Source organism: Lampetra planeri, chromosome 29 (assembly GCF_965212315.1).
Source record: "Lampetra planeri chromosome 29, kcLamPlan1.2.h2, whole genome shotgun sequence".
Lineage (NCBI taxonomy): Eukaryota > Metazoa > Chordata > Hyperoartia > Petromyzontiformes > Petromyzontidae > Lampetra > Lampetra planeri.
In genome coordinates, this window is record NC_136135.1 from 5,464,907 (window position 1) to 5,479,034 (window position 14,128).

The 14,128-nt window shown below is 41.9% G+C and overlaps 1 protein-coding gene across 1 annotated transcript in view; it reads right to left on the reverse strand.

Moving 5' to 3' along the window:
• The window catches only part of HTR3A (5-hydroxytryptamine receptor 3A), a 50,773-nt gene that overhangs the window by 36,001 nt on the left and 644 nt on the right, over nt 1-14,128 (reverse strand). The gene's annotated exons all lie outside the window — the stretch shown is intronic.

Below are 14,128 nucleotides of genomic sequence, written 5' to 3' on the forward strand. Positions count from 1 at the left end.
TGCGGTAATTCAGGAGGTTCGGTGGACCGGCTCTGACTCCTGCCACCATGAGGGGTGGACAGTCCTCTACTCGGGGAGTGGGGCTTTTCTTTTGAACAAAAGGATGAATGGGGCTTGGGAGCATGGCAGTGAGGCGTGGGATGCTGTGAGCCCCAGGCTACTATGGGCTCGCCTTCCCATCAACCGGAGGCGAGGTATGGTGGTCATGGTTACTCATGCCCTCACCGAATATGAACATCAGTGGAGGGATACAGGCAAGGCTGATGAGTCAGATGCCTTCTATGACCTCCTGTCACAGGTGCTAGCTAAAGTGGCCCCTCAGGATACAGTCATCCTGTTGGGTGACTTCAATGCCCAAGTTGGTCATGATGCTGGCACCTGGTCTCGAGTGATTCATGGGCCAGATCAGTTCAATAACAAAGGTAGGAGGCTGCTAAACTTTTGTGCGGCCCATGGACTTGTAATTACCAACATTTTGTTCCGGCATTTTCTTCTTCTTCCGTATGGCATTGTGAAAAGCAACAATTTTATTTTTCATAATGATCCTCATAAATGAATGCAAAGGTTCCTCATCCAGTCCAATGATGTGGTTGACGCAGTGCGGATTTTAGTGATATCGCTAGGATGTGCATGGATGGAGCATTCATCGGTGATGTGCTTGATGGTTTGGACTTCTCCACGGTAGCAGTTGGGCGATTCTTTGATCTTACATTTATGGAACATGTACACACATCTGCCTTGTTGTGTTTGAGTGCGGTTCAGCATGGTCCATAGTCATCATGGAAGAGAGAATCCCGGTACTTCCACCGTCGGATCGTGAATGATGTTTATGTTTGCCACGTCCATAGCCGCCCACGATTCAGACCACTGAGTGGCGGTGTCTTTATTTTCGGCTGTTTGAGCGGAGACGTGCGTGTATCCAGAACGGATTCCTGGATTCATAAGCTTCAAATCTAGGATTCCTGGATTTTAGCCTTGGGCGTGGGGGTTCCTTTAGAGTGAAGTTCCTCATTATCTTGTTGTACTCCCGTGTCGTCGCACCATCACGTAGGATGTTGGCCGGAGCGATATTCGTCAATACAAGAAGTCACGGGAGTGGAGTAGACTTTAGGGAACCGCTGATGATACGAAGCACGTTGTTAATTTCGGTGTCAACAATGTTCTTGTGAGGACTTGCACCCCACACTGGGGCACAGTACTCTGCAGTGGAGTGAACAAGGGCCTGCGTCGATATCTTCAACATGCTGGCATCGCTTCCCCAGGTTGTTACAGCAAGTTTCTGAATAATATTCACTCGTGCATTCGTTTTACCTTTAGCTTGTTTTAGGTGGTGATGGTCGTTAAGCGTCCAATCCAGGGTAACTCCTAGTTACCGAGGGTGTTCATCATGCCTTAGTTTCGCCCCGCAGAAGTCAGTGTGCCGGGAAAGGTCCTGTCAAGGGTGATTAAACATCGCCTTGCCAGGGACGCTTATGAGAGGCTTGCGGAGCCCCAATGTGGTTTCAGGAAAGGGCGGTCCTGCACAGATGCCATAGTTTATGTCCGTCTGCTACAGCAGAGGTGTAGGGAATTCCAACAAGACCTACATCTCTGCTTTATTGACCTGGTCAAGGCCTATGATACCATCAGTAGCCCTGAGCTCTGGGTTGTTCTTCGTGCTTTCGGAGTTCCTGACTCTCTGCTCACAATCATTAAGGACCTTCATGATGGTGAGCAGGTCTGGGTAAAACTACGTGGCCGAAAGTCGGAGCCATTCCCTGTTCGCCTTGGGGTGCGACAGGGATGTCCTCTGGCTCCCACATTATTTAACATCTATTTCGACCACGTAGTTCGTGAAGTTTTCGATGGTTGTCCTGGAAAAAATTCCATCTAGTAAAGATACAATGGGAGGCTGATCGATGCCCGGATGCAGTCACCGGATGGCTCCCAATTGGTCAACAATGTTACGTATGCTGATAATCTAGTGATTCCTGCTCACTCAGATGAGGAGTTGGAGATGCTGCTGCTCAATATGGAGCGTGCCACTAAGAGGTGGGGCCTTACCATCAGCCCCACAACTCCAAATTGGTGACGGCGCAGTTGTGAAGAGAGTGGAGAGTTTCCATACCTGGGCAGTGTGCTCATGACTGGCTCCGCTTTGACAGCAGAGGTCTCATTGAATCAGTCGAGTGGCATTATCTATTCATTGGCTGCGTAACACTGTGTGGAAGCTGCCTGGTCTGTTGCTCCACACAAAGCTTCGGGTCTACTTGGCCACTGTCATGTCATCCCTTCTCTATGCTTGCGAAACGTGGACCCCCCTAATGGAACATCTTCGCCGGTTATAAACATTTAGGCTGGCCTGCCTACGATCCTTCCTGGGTTTAACCAGGCTGGATTGTGTGAGGAGCTCACAAATCCTTCAAAGATCTGGACAAAGTCCCATCAGTGAGCTCCTACGGCGGGTAAGGCTGCATTGGCTGGGTCATCTAACCCGCATGCCCAGCCACCGCATGTCTAAACAGCTTTTGTCGAGCTGGATAGAAGGGGTTAAACAGGCGTGGCACGGGCTAGAGAATAGATGGAGTGATGTGGTGCAAGAAGATGTGGAACTGAGTGGACTTGCCGGTGACAGGTACCAGTGGTGTCAAGATCGGCCTATGTGGAGGAGGCTCGTGAAGGATGCTACTGGGCAGTTGGAGGCAGTCGCCTTCCAGCAACAAATGAGGGCAGAGGAGCGACGCTCACAACAAAGAGCGTAGTGCCAGGCGGCTAAAACACAGCAAGTTGCCACAGTAGGGGGCACAGGTGGTGCATCGGCCAGTCATCTCAGTCAGTCGACCCATGGCACCTGGGTCTGCCCCGTGACCTCCTGCCAGCGGGCGTTCGACACTTCACTTGGCCTTAACGTGCACATAGCCTGGCACAAGCGCTGTGGTGACGTCACCACCATTTAGTGGCGGTAGGGTAGTGGTTAACGCACTGTGCTAAGAACCCGGCGACAAGAGTTTGATTCATGCTCAAGGCCAACACCAGGGACAATTATCTGGACTGGTTTTGGGCATCCCCTAGGTCGACTCAGCCTCAATTGAGTACCTAGTGTAAACTTCGCCAAGAGGGAGACAAAGGTGGCCAGGCATGGTGCTGGCCACCCACCCCCTCGTGTGTTGTTCCGGCCCTCAAAGGTGCTTGCTAATAGCACTTGTCCCAACGTCTGCTAAAGGCTACACAGGGGGTTTTTGTCTTTGTATAGTGACCATTGGCTCGGGCTATGATTAATTCCCTTACAAGTAAACCCATTTGTAAAGGATTTAATTTCTGGAGTCTAACAGGGTGAAAATGTGTAACCATGCCTCTTAAATTTACTGTGCACACAGATGGCAATTTGTAACCTCATAGATATGCACTTGTTTTCCTTTAGCAGTTGTAGATTCAAGAGCAATGCATATTCTATTTTGGAAGGGACATACCAATGGAAAATAAATGCACTTTAAAAATGACATTAAACAAAGCGATTGTAAGATTGGAATGCGGTTGAGAATACGTTAACAGCACGGAATATAGGTGAAATGGTTAACGATTGGTTGCAATGATCAACTGCTACAGAAGGCATTGTGTTGCATTCCATGGGAAAAGTGTCGGGGATATAATAGGAAACAAATCATTTTCTTGGAAATGTTATGTCCAGTCATGTAGATTATAAATCTTGCCTCGCAATTCATGTTTCAAGGTCAGAACATTGCAAAATTCTCACCAGAAAATTTGAAGTGAGGCTTTTCTATCCGACTCCATTTTTCACACCCAGTCACGTGTAAAGGTCAGAATGAGTTTTGGACTCCCCATTCTTTCAAACCAAGGTATTAATTCAACCTAAAAATTGAAAGTTAAACTAGTGGAACCACATTCGTATTTTCCATTAATAAGCATTTCCATTACAAAGGATTTTCTTATTCTATTTTTGGTGTGATTTTGATTAAATAATTTTGACAAAGACTGCTAAAATGTATTCCTTCTGCCGAGTCGTAAACTTTAATAATGAAACCCACTGCAACTTTGGAAGCAGATTGTAATTTTTTCTTCTTTCATTTCTATGGTAAACAGTCTCATGCCACGTTGCTCTCTGCCTTTGCATTTTTGCTTCACACTAAGAGACTGCTTTTCCAGCTACGGTTGCGATAAAAAGTTAAACATCTTAACAATGCAAAACGGATGGCAGGTGACAGTAGCGTACTTTGGATGCGATTACCATCTTGTCGTTTGAATGTGAAACCAAGGGGCTGCCACGGAGGAGCTACTTGCCCACTGGGACCGTCAATGCAGAGGTCGCCGGCTCCATCCCCATCTTCCGGCGTGGGCAGTTGAACAACAACGGTGCAAGCTTCTTAAAATGCCCCTGCCTCTGGGCACCCAACAGTATAAATGGGTGCACCACTCTTAAGTCTTTAGCAGGTAGCGTGTGGTGGTGGGTAGCGGGGGACAGGGGGGTAAAAGTGGGGGTACTTACACCTCTTCAGACATGTCCTGGCAACGTGGAAGAGTAGACCAAATGCCCTCTAGAGCTCCGTCTAAGTGAGGGTCCCCTTCTGCCGTCGGTGGTACGAGTCTGAAAATGTGTGCCCTTGGCAATATTGGACACCAATGGCTATTCTATAGTAAGCATGATAAAACAATATTTCTCCTTTGTATTCGGACCCATAGATGTCTGACCTCGTCCTCATTGCAAAGGAGCCAAGCGATGTCGTAGACATATGTATAGCATTTAGATCGGAGGGAAATGTCATAGCACCTTCGTTCTGGTCTCCTCGACATGTGAACACGAAAGTCTTGTTTGCCAGTATCAGAAATCAATGTAAGCGATTCAAGTAATTAATTGTTTTGTAAAACTGTGTTGGCAGTAGTGAAGAAACACATTGGAAGAGCACACCACGTTCAATAACACAGATCTCTCTCTGCTCTCAAGAAGTGCCAGTGTCTGAAACATAATCTATTAAATATATTTGTTTTCCTTTTAGGGCAGTGTTATTGACAAACGTGTTGCTTTCAATTAATCTATGGTCTGTTCCATACTGATGACACGTGAATGCATGTTGGATGCTAAAATGATATATATAATACGTATATATAATACGTATTATATATATAAAGAATACGCAAATATTTAACTCAATCATTGCTGATGCCTCTGATGGGATACATATATAAATACATAAAAAATATAAGATAGTCATTGAAATGCACATTTACTGTAGTGCATTATAACGCCGGCACCGTTAAGATCCTGAGTTTGAATCTTTGGTTGCAGCCGCGCATATTTAAATTGGATTCTCAGGTGGGTTGAGATGATGGTCCAAACCCAGAAACCAATACCTGCGCAGAACCAAGAAATCCCCCGTCATATAAAATTTTATTTGCTAAATTCCATCTCTGAGAAATACAGATATTGTTTTGACTGTCGAGAAACAGGTGAACTTACAGCAGTTTATGGGAAAGCGTCACCCATACTGTGCAAAGGATAAATAACAAGGCTGCTTGAAGGTCTGTGAAAAATATCTTCCACAGCTGTTCCCTGACGCAGAGTTGCACCGTGAGAAATTTACAAATGTATCTCATGACGCGATGCCTTTTAAGTAATTGGGATAAAATTGTAAAACAAAAACATTTCAAAACTTAATTTTAATGAGCCTGTCTTTCTATTTAGACTACGTAATGCATTAATTTTCGTGTACTGTAATGTATTTTTTGTAGGAGGGTTTTGGTTAGAGCATATTTCTGCTAATCTAATAAAAAAAAATGAAAAGTGACTTTTGTTTGCTCAAATGAGCTTTGGTGTGGTGCTCATTTTGTTCAGAGCCCTCAAGCCGTGGTAGAAATGTTTAATTCCTATGGAAGGGGTAAGTCTATCGTTATGACAACCACTGTGGACTTCCCCACCAAGTGGAACTTATATTTTATTGACCCCGGAGGGACGACGGGCTGAGTCAACAGCCCCAACCAGGATTTTAACCCTGAACTTCCCGGTTGTTAGTTTCTCACTCTACCCCTGGAGCCACCTATACACAACGTTAATAATAAGAATACTTTACAGTCGTTTGTTAATCAAATTTTTGGATGAAGGCTTCCACATGCTGTGTCGTTCGTGGGGGTTGTTTGACCATACTTTACCATCCTGTAAAATGCTGGTTAGTGAGGGGCAGGGGGGGGGAGATATTAACTCACCACTGATTTTAGCTGTGGTTAGGAATCAAACTCCAGCCAAATTGATTTGTAGTGCAGCACACTAACCACGACACCACTGCTCCACCCCAAATCATAAATTATATGCAGATTTTTTTTTATATAACCAGCTGGAAACATAAAAAAATGGATGGACATGAATATGCTAAGCAAGCGAGTGAAGTGAACTGGATTTTACGATAAACCATCACATTTACACTTAGAATTATACAAATCCCCAAAAATATGTTCTTTCCAATTTGGGGGTCCTTAATATTGTGACTAGTTGGTTGATTGATTTCACTTAATAGGGGAGGGTCAGCGTAAAGTTCTACATCGCTTTGAGTCTCATGTTAAACACAACGATGTATGGCCCCCATCATTGGTGAAGCAAGACAATCACTTCATGTGGTGTATGACACAAACGTCAATAAAGCTCACACCCCACCATATACTAGCATTGCATTCATATATATTTGATACATACATGTGAATGCAATATAAATATAAATTGTAATTTTGTTATTTCCACTCAATATCTATCGGATAGGGAACTATTTACCAATAGTCTCTGGATATACACATTCATTTGATAAAATACCCAGGGAGTGCTTAAAATGACTTTAATTGTATGTGCCCTTAATCCAAACCGATGTGATAAATTGGATTTGCCACATGTCAGGGAAGTGGATTTCATCCTTATAGGATTAGAATTTTCAGTGCCTGTCATCCCTGTAATATTAAATAATGCCATGGCAGTCACATATTTCTGAATCACATATAATGTAATAGAAAGTGACTTGCTGCATATTGGAATTATGCTGGCCTCAAGTGCTTCAAATATATATATATTTTTTTCCCCGGATGTAGACAAACATTATCAGACTCCAAAGAACAGACACTGCAGAAAAAAATTGCACATTTATATTATAATGTGCCTTCCATGGTCATCAAACTCAAAAGGGAGCATGTCACATTGTCATCTTGAAATGTGTGTGAAATATGTTTGAGGTTGTTTTGTTAGGTCAGGTACAACAGCACACCTTTGGTATAAAGGGTGTGCGTTTCATATTAGATTGGTCTCTGTTCACCCAATCACATTTCACAATCTAAGCCAGGGGGTAATGTTGGGCTATTTTCATTTCACTATCTTGCCTTTCCTCCATTATGTCAAGTTGCATTTTCATAGTCTATGAAATATGAACACAGAAGTACAATTGTCCCAGCATATGCGGAATGTCATGTAAATAAAAGAAACCACCGGCCAAGGCTACACCACAGTTTAGAAAATATCAAACAACAACAACAAGTTAATCCCTTGTATACAGTGCACCATATGTGACATACACACACCTACAGAGATGTATAAGCACTCAAAACTAGTATGAAATCTTAGCAAAGACCAATTATAAAACAGTTCTTACTCTTCTGCAATCTGTGATATGCCAGTGGTAATTAAAACAGTTTGCATGTGAAATTCTGTTGTTGCATGTATTACTCATGCAAGAAACCAATTAAATTAATCTTCTAAAAAAAGACAGCTGTTCATAAAATATGGAACTTTGCTCGTAAACACAAGATGTGCCTAAAACATGTAGCAGCAAGTGCAATTTAATAATTTCAGCTATTCCAAAGGCTCAAACGTAATCGTTTTTAAAAAATGTATTTGATGTAACGTTTATATATTCCTTTTGTATCAATTCAACATTCGAACAAAATACCTTAGATGCAAAAAAAAATCACACGGTTAAGACGACCAAGTGGACTCGGGCAGGACACGCGATTTGAAGGGATGATGGCCAATGGTCAAGAAAAATAACGGAGCGGCAGTCAAGGGTTGCAACGCATCCAGGAGGACGTCCACGGATGGAGATGGAGCGATGAAAGCAGTTCATGTGCAGGTTGATAATTGCTCCGCAGGATTGTGAGATGTAGAGGCAGCTTGGGGAGGCTTTCATCCAGCAGTGAATTGTCCACTGGCTGATGATGATAATGACAAAAATGTTAAAAGTTAATGCACAAATTAATTTAATCTTATGCATGGCAGACCAGCGACAGCATACATTTCTGGGTGCCATGTATCACTGTCAGTTTTAATGTTTGGCCTGAAAATGTTTCTTATTCTGTTTCCCGTGAGAATTAATTCCAATGCGCTATCCAGCGTTATCCTCGCAAGCTTATTCTAATCTACCAGCCATATGTTCCGGAAGATTTAACACAAGCTACGAGTTCTGCCAGATATAAGTGTCCCAGAACCCTATCTGATCACCCGTGGTCTTCTGTGACTCGGCTATTGCCATAGATTTTCCACTGCACTAAAGATTACTTCTGAAGAAGAGTTAAGGTAAATGGGTCAGGGAGAGGCACTGCATGGATTTCAAATGTGCTTAATATTAAAAAAAACATTTCTTCAACAAGTCTCAAATAATCATTCACATGAAAGTTGCAATTGACTGACGAATTTCACGAATACATTGTACGCAAACAAATCTACATGAATGTGGTTATTCAAAGCAAGATTTGGTTGAAATGATGAAATGTACATTTTATGGCATTGAAATTGTTTAAAGCAAGCACCTTTAGAAGAGCGTCAAGATGCTTGTAGTACAGTAAACACTGACCAATATGAGAAATTCACTCAAAATATTTTGTTAAATATTCGTCATCTATTAAGGCACAAGTTGTGCTTTGTGAGAAACGAAACATTTGTATGTGAACAAAAATCTACAAATCAGACACAAGTACCGTACAGTATTCCCTCCGTTATTCGCGAGGGATACCTGCTGGAGATGCTTTTAACAGAAAATTTCGCGATGGTATTGACCTACGGAAACCTATCTGTTTTTATGAATGACCTGAAATATTTTCATAATAATGTTATCATACTAGCACAACAAAGTTAAGATTAGTTACAATAAACATAAAGTCAGTGTATAAGTGAAATTACCAGAAATTTTATTTCACCACTTTATCTCACCACTTTACCGCATCACTTTCTTTCTCTCTCTCTCAAAGCAGTCGTCGAGAGTTCCAATTGCGATTCGCGGATGGCCAAAATCGCGGATAGCCAAAATCGCGGATAGCAAGTTCGTGAATAACGAGGGAATACTGCACACGGACATAGCATGTCTGCAGTATTTGGGCATGGAAAGTTAACATAAGCTCGCACTTAGGACTGTGGTCTGATCCATATTTAATTGCTTCCTAAACAAAATAAAATGCTTCATGTTTCGTCGCAAATAAATAAAACGAGTGGCTGACAAAGTGAAAATTGGTAGGATTCTTGCATGTTGACTTTAGGAGAAAATTGATTAATTTGCAGCTCGTGCCTGGTGAAGACAACGTTTCCCATAACACTATATCATTATCGTACTTGAAGTTAATTTTTTAACCAGGTGAGAACTCAAGAAACCAGGATACAGTAGACTCGGGCACGATATCATATTTGTAATGGTAATAAATACATTATTCTGACCACCCTGTGAACTGGGGTTGACGAAGAGAAAAAGAGCACATGGAGAATAGCGACTACATTTTATACTGTAATTTTGCTGTGACGGTTCCACCTGAAGACGGAGGCTTGTGTTGCCTCCGAAACGTCGTGATTTAATTTATTTGTTTTATTTTTAACCTACGTGACTTTACCGAAAAAAAAACAAAGAGTAACTACATTTTAATTTGTGGGACGCATTCTTACATTCTTAAACTTAACCGGAACAACACCTTGTGGATTGGGATTGTCGAAATTCGTGAGGCCTAATTCACCAACGCAGCTGAAGATTCCACCGAATAAAATCGGCAATTTCAGGCTCAGTTTTGTTCTTCAAAATGGGTGAAGCTCCATCGTGCAACAACAACAAAAACCCCACAGCAGCCAATCAGAAGCTGGCTGAGAGGCCAACGGAGATGAGGGCTTTGCTCAACCCTGGCCCGTTCGTCTCGCACGCCAACGCACTCGCACATGCCAATGTAACGCATGAGACTCAGCTCCGCACTCTGCTCAGGTGCGAAATTTTAGCGAAAAGACAAAATACATCAAAACAATAATGAGGATTATGATAATGATGTACACTTTGCAGTCCTTGTCAATACACTGCTCTTCCATGTTATGCCGGTCATGGATAATATTTGACCATACTTCATTGCGCTGGTCCCTTGCACGTTGGTAAAGGTGGGGAGCATAGACATAAGGGCGGAATAAAAGTCCAACAATTAATTTTTCTGCACTGCCCTCTGCTGACCACCACTTATCACAGCCCGCCAGCCACCTATGGCAACCCTGCGTGCATTGCAGTGACCCTTTTAAAGCCACGATTCAGCCTGGATCATGCTTACAGCTTCCCAGATATGACCATATATATTTATATATATATATTTTTACGAAGCATCAACATATAAATATGAACAATTACAATAAAAGTAGTTTAATGATTCCTGAAATTCTTAAGATATATGATTAAGACGCATTTAAATTTACCCTTTTATACAACGAGTGAGTCGATATACATGATGTCAAAATACCATGCTTTGCAACGCATGCATACGATTGTTGTATAAATTAAGTCTCTCTCCTCCCCAAATATACAAATGCATATATCTCACCAAGCGCTTCAGTGAAGCTTTTTGGATAACAAATTAAATAAATCACCTTTGCTTCAATATCTCCACATGAACACTCAATATAATTTTGTCCATAAACCTATTGGTCCTTTAGACTAATGTGGCTTCAGTGTTTGCATATTTAAACGATTTCTACAGGCTCGTATACATCTGTAAGGCCAATGGAATAAAATATACGCTTTTGTGTGGATATAAGGAGCGGAATGTGATTTGTGTCTCTCAAACTCTCGCAAGATTTGTGTTTATCTTGTTGGCCTAAACTCGAGAAATATTGTAGCGGGTGATTCCTGGGTATCGCACTTATTCGACCTGCGTTTCCAGGAGGCAAGCGCAAAGAAAAAGAGGATCAGCAGGGAAAAAAAATTAACCCGTAAAAACAAAGTTTTTCACTATAAATCCTTTATATGCGTGGCATCGGTTTTATTTTATTATTCATTTCTGTTTTTCTTGAGTAAGAGTTTCATTTTTATCACATTGGTATTTTAAATAAAATATGACATTTTTTTTTTCCTAAAAAGTGGAAAATTTAGGAATTTTTTTTCACGAAAATAAATTGTCACGCACAACGAGTCTGTGTGCAAAATGTCAGCTCGATTGGATCACGGGAAGTGGGTTAAAAAACGACCGAAAGATTTTCACGGTCGTAAGCGCACAAGCAAGCAAGCAAGTGAACTTAATATAAAGAAGGATTTAAAAAAGCAGGTCCAGGCAGAGAAATGGCCCCGCAACGTTCGTTGTCTGCATCAGCTAATCGGCACTGTCCTCTCCATAACGGCAGAGGTGATTCACATTATACATATTCAGTCGCACCTCCGATTAGCAAGGATGGCTACGTACGGTGCAAAAGAAGTTCAACACACATACATTTGTTATTTTGTGATATTTTTTAAAATAAATATAAAAATTTAAGGAAAATAAAATAAATTACATCGAATTCGGTGGAGCGGTGGCACAATGGTTAGCACGCTTGTAGGATGCGTCCGGCGACTTGAGTTAGATTGCCGGCTACGGCTACCATCAGTGGCGAGTGAATATCAGTCCTGCCCTCTCCCACCATTTACCAACCCACACTGACACCAGCGTGGTGAAGTATGGTAAAAAAAAAGAACCATCATGACCGACATGACACGGGGAAGCCTTCAACCGTTGGTCGATTGACATTGCTGGTATTTATTTATGTCACGGCATCAAATGTTGCATGCTCACCTTGAGATTGTCTTCAAAGATAAATAATAATTTTACAATTCGTTTCAAATATGTTGAAAGACCGGTGTGCATACATATCTATTTTTAATATTACACTTACACAAATATACAATCACCCCCAAAACAATTTTCATCTCGCCTGCAGTGGTGGTGCTTATATCAATGGAGGTTTAGTGGATGGGGAACCTCTGTCAAGCTACATTTTGTGATTACATGGAAGAGATGCCTGTTTGCGCATTCCCCAAATTGAAGTGTTGCTTAGAATTCTCAATGCTGGAAACAGGCAGATCGACAACTTGAGTAATTAGTCAGCAACAAGGTGTCATGTGCAAGTGCTGATGAGTGGGTGCTTATCTCTTTTCTCACCTTCCAATAAACGAATCCACAACAGAGACCGTTGCTTAATAATCGTGGCCTATGTGCCGTCAAATAATACTTAATTTTATAATCCCATAAACTTTACACACATTACTCTGCATCTCAGTTTATCATGAGATGGCAGAATAGAACAGGTTTGCTTTTATGTGCACCTCCACTTTTATAGGTTGCTGAGAAATTAAGGCTACTTATAGTTAATTATGTTGAAAAAAGAGCAGATTTATTATTGTACACTTAAAATAGGTATTTTTTTCCATTTTCATGTGATTTGAATTAAGATTGCCAAGCTTTTGTACAGGCAAGAAGCCTTGACATTTGGGTAAATCCTTTTTCAATTTTGTTTTTACCATCAAACAAGCCAGGTCCAATATTTATTGGGAGAGAATAATTATGATAACAATTCTACAGCTGTAGAAAATTACGGTGCAGTGTTTAGAGTTTAATAATGTTCAGATTCAAGGTAAATTACTTATTTGTTTCCAATCATCTCGAATGATGAACTCGCCAGCATTACTAATACATGTTCTTGCGGTGCACGTTTCATTCACCGCCAGTCTTGTGAAGTGAGGTTTAGCGATTTCCAGCGGGTAACTGAAAGTATTGGATTAAATTAGGGCTCGCCGAGGTGCTCATGTCAACATGCACAGGGCCCTTCAGCGGGAAGAGGAGCCAATTATAAGCCAAATGAAGCGGTTTGACATTTGGAGCGGTAGAATGGATTTAAACGCCAGGTCACTGGCACCGCGGAAGACCGCGCCCGCCACTTTGCTGCATCTCCAACTTTGAACGTCTTCTGCCGTGTTTCGCGGTGGCTTCCCGTGGTGCCCCGTTCTGCTCACCCCTGCTCTCACGATGAAGCTTCCCGTTGGCCGATACAAACTGCAACATCCAGAGGCACCTCTTAGTGATCTACATCATGCTGTGGCGATACGAACAGCTGAGTGAATAATGGCGAAGCGCCAAAAAATATAATTGTGTCGATCAAAAAATCTAAGTGTCCTGCACGTCTCAGATGGTTAAAAGCACGTTCATATGAAATTCTAATTAAAACTGCCCGTGTCTTGCTAAAGTTTTCTATCATGCACCCGTGTCACTTTTGAAGAGCTCTTTACTTTGCCTTTTTGATCCAGCCTTAGGCAATTCCCAGTTTTTTTTCGGGATCCCAATAATTCAATAATCCAAGCAACCATTAATTTCTTCACTATGGATTGACGGCTGAGTGTCTCATGCAGTTCTCTCATGTATTACCCTGTCTGTTTCTGACAAGGAACGGCTGAAAATGATGTGACCTGTGACTCCAGCCTCCAGCTTCCTCCGTGGAGGATGACCTACACTGCCATCTCCAAGCCGATCCCATCCCTTCCATTGGCTTTGCTTCTGGCAAAGAAAACTGACTCCACTCTTCCAATTGAATTCAGGTGATCTTGACATTGAAGCCACTCTGAGGAGTCTATTTTAAGAGAAGTTACTTAAAGGTCATCCCCATCGGTTCATCGAGCAGAACAGAACAGAGTGACAAGTCAATTATGGAATACGGCTATGCTATCACATTGGTTACATATTAGCTATTGTTCGTGTAAATAGTCAATAAACGGTAAATAAAAAAAATCCCATCTTGAGCTCATTTGAAACATTAAATATGAATGGGAATATTTAATTAAAAAAAAACCGTTATGACAGGCACAATTATCATTAATCCGTGACAATGTAAAGCGACAAAAGTTCAGGAGGC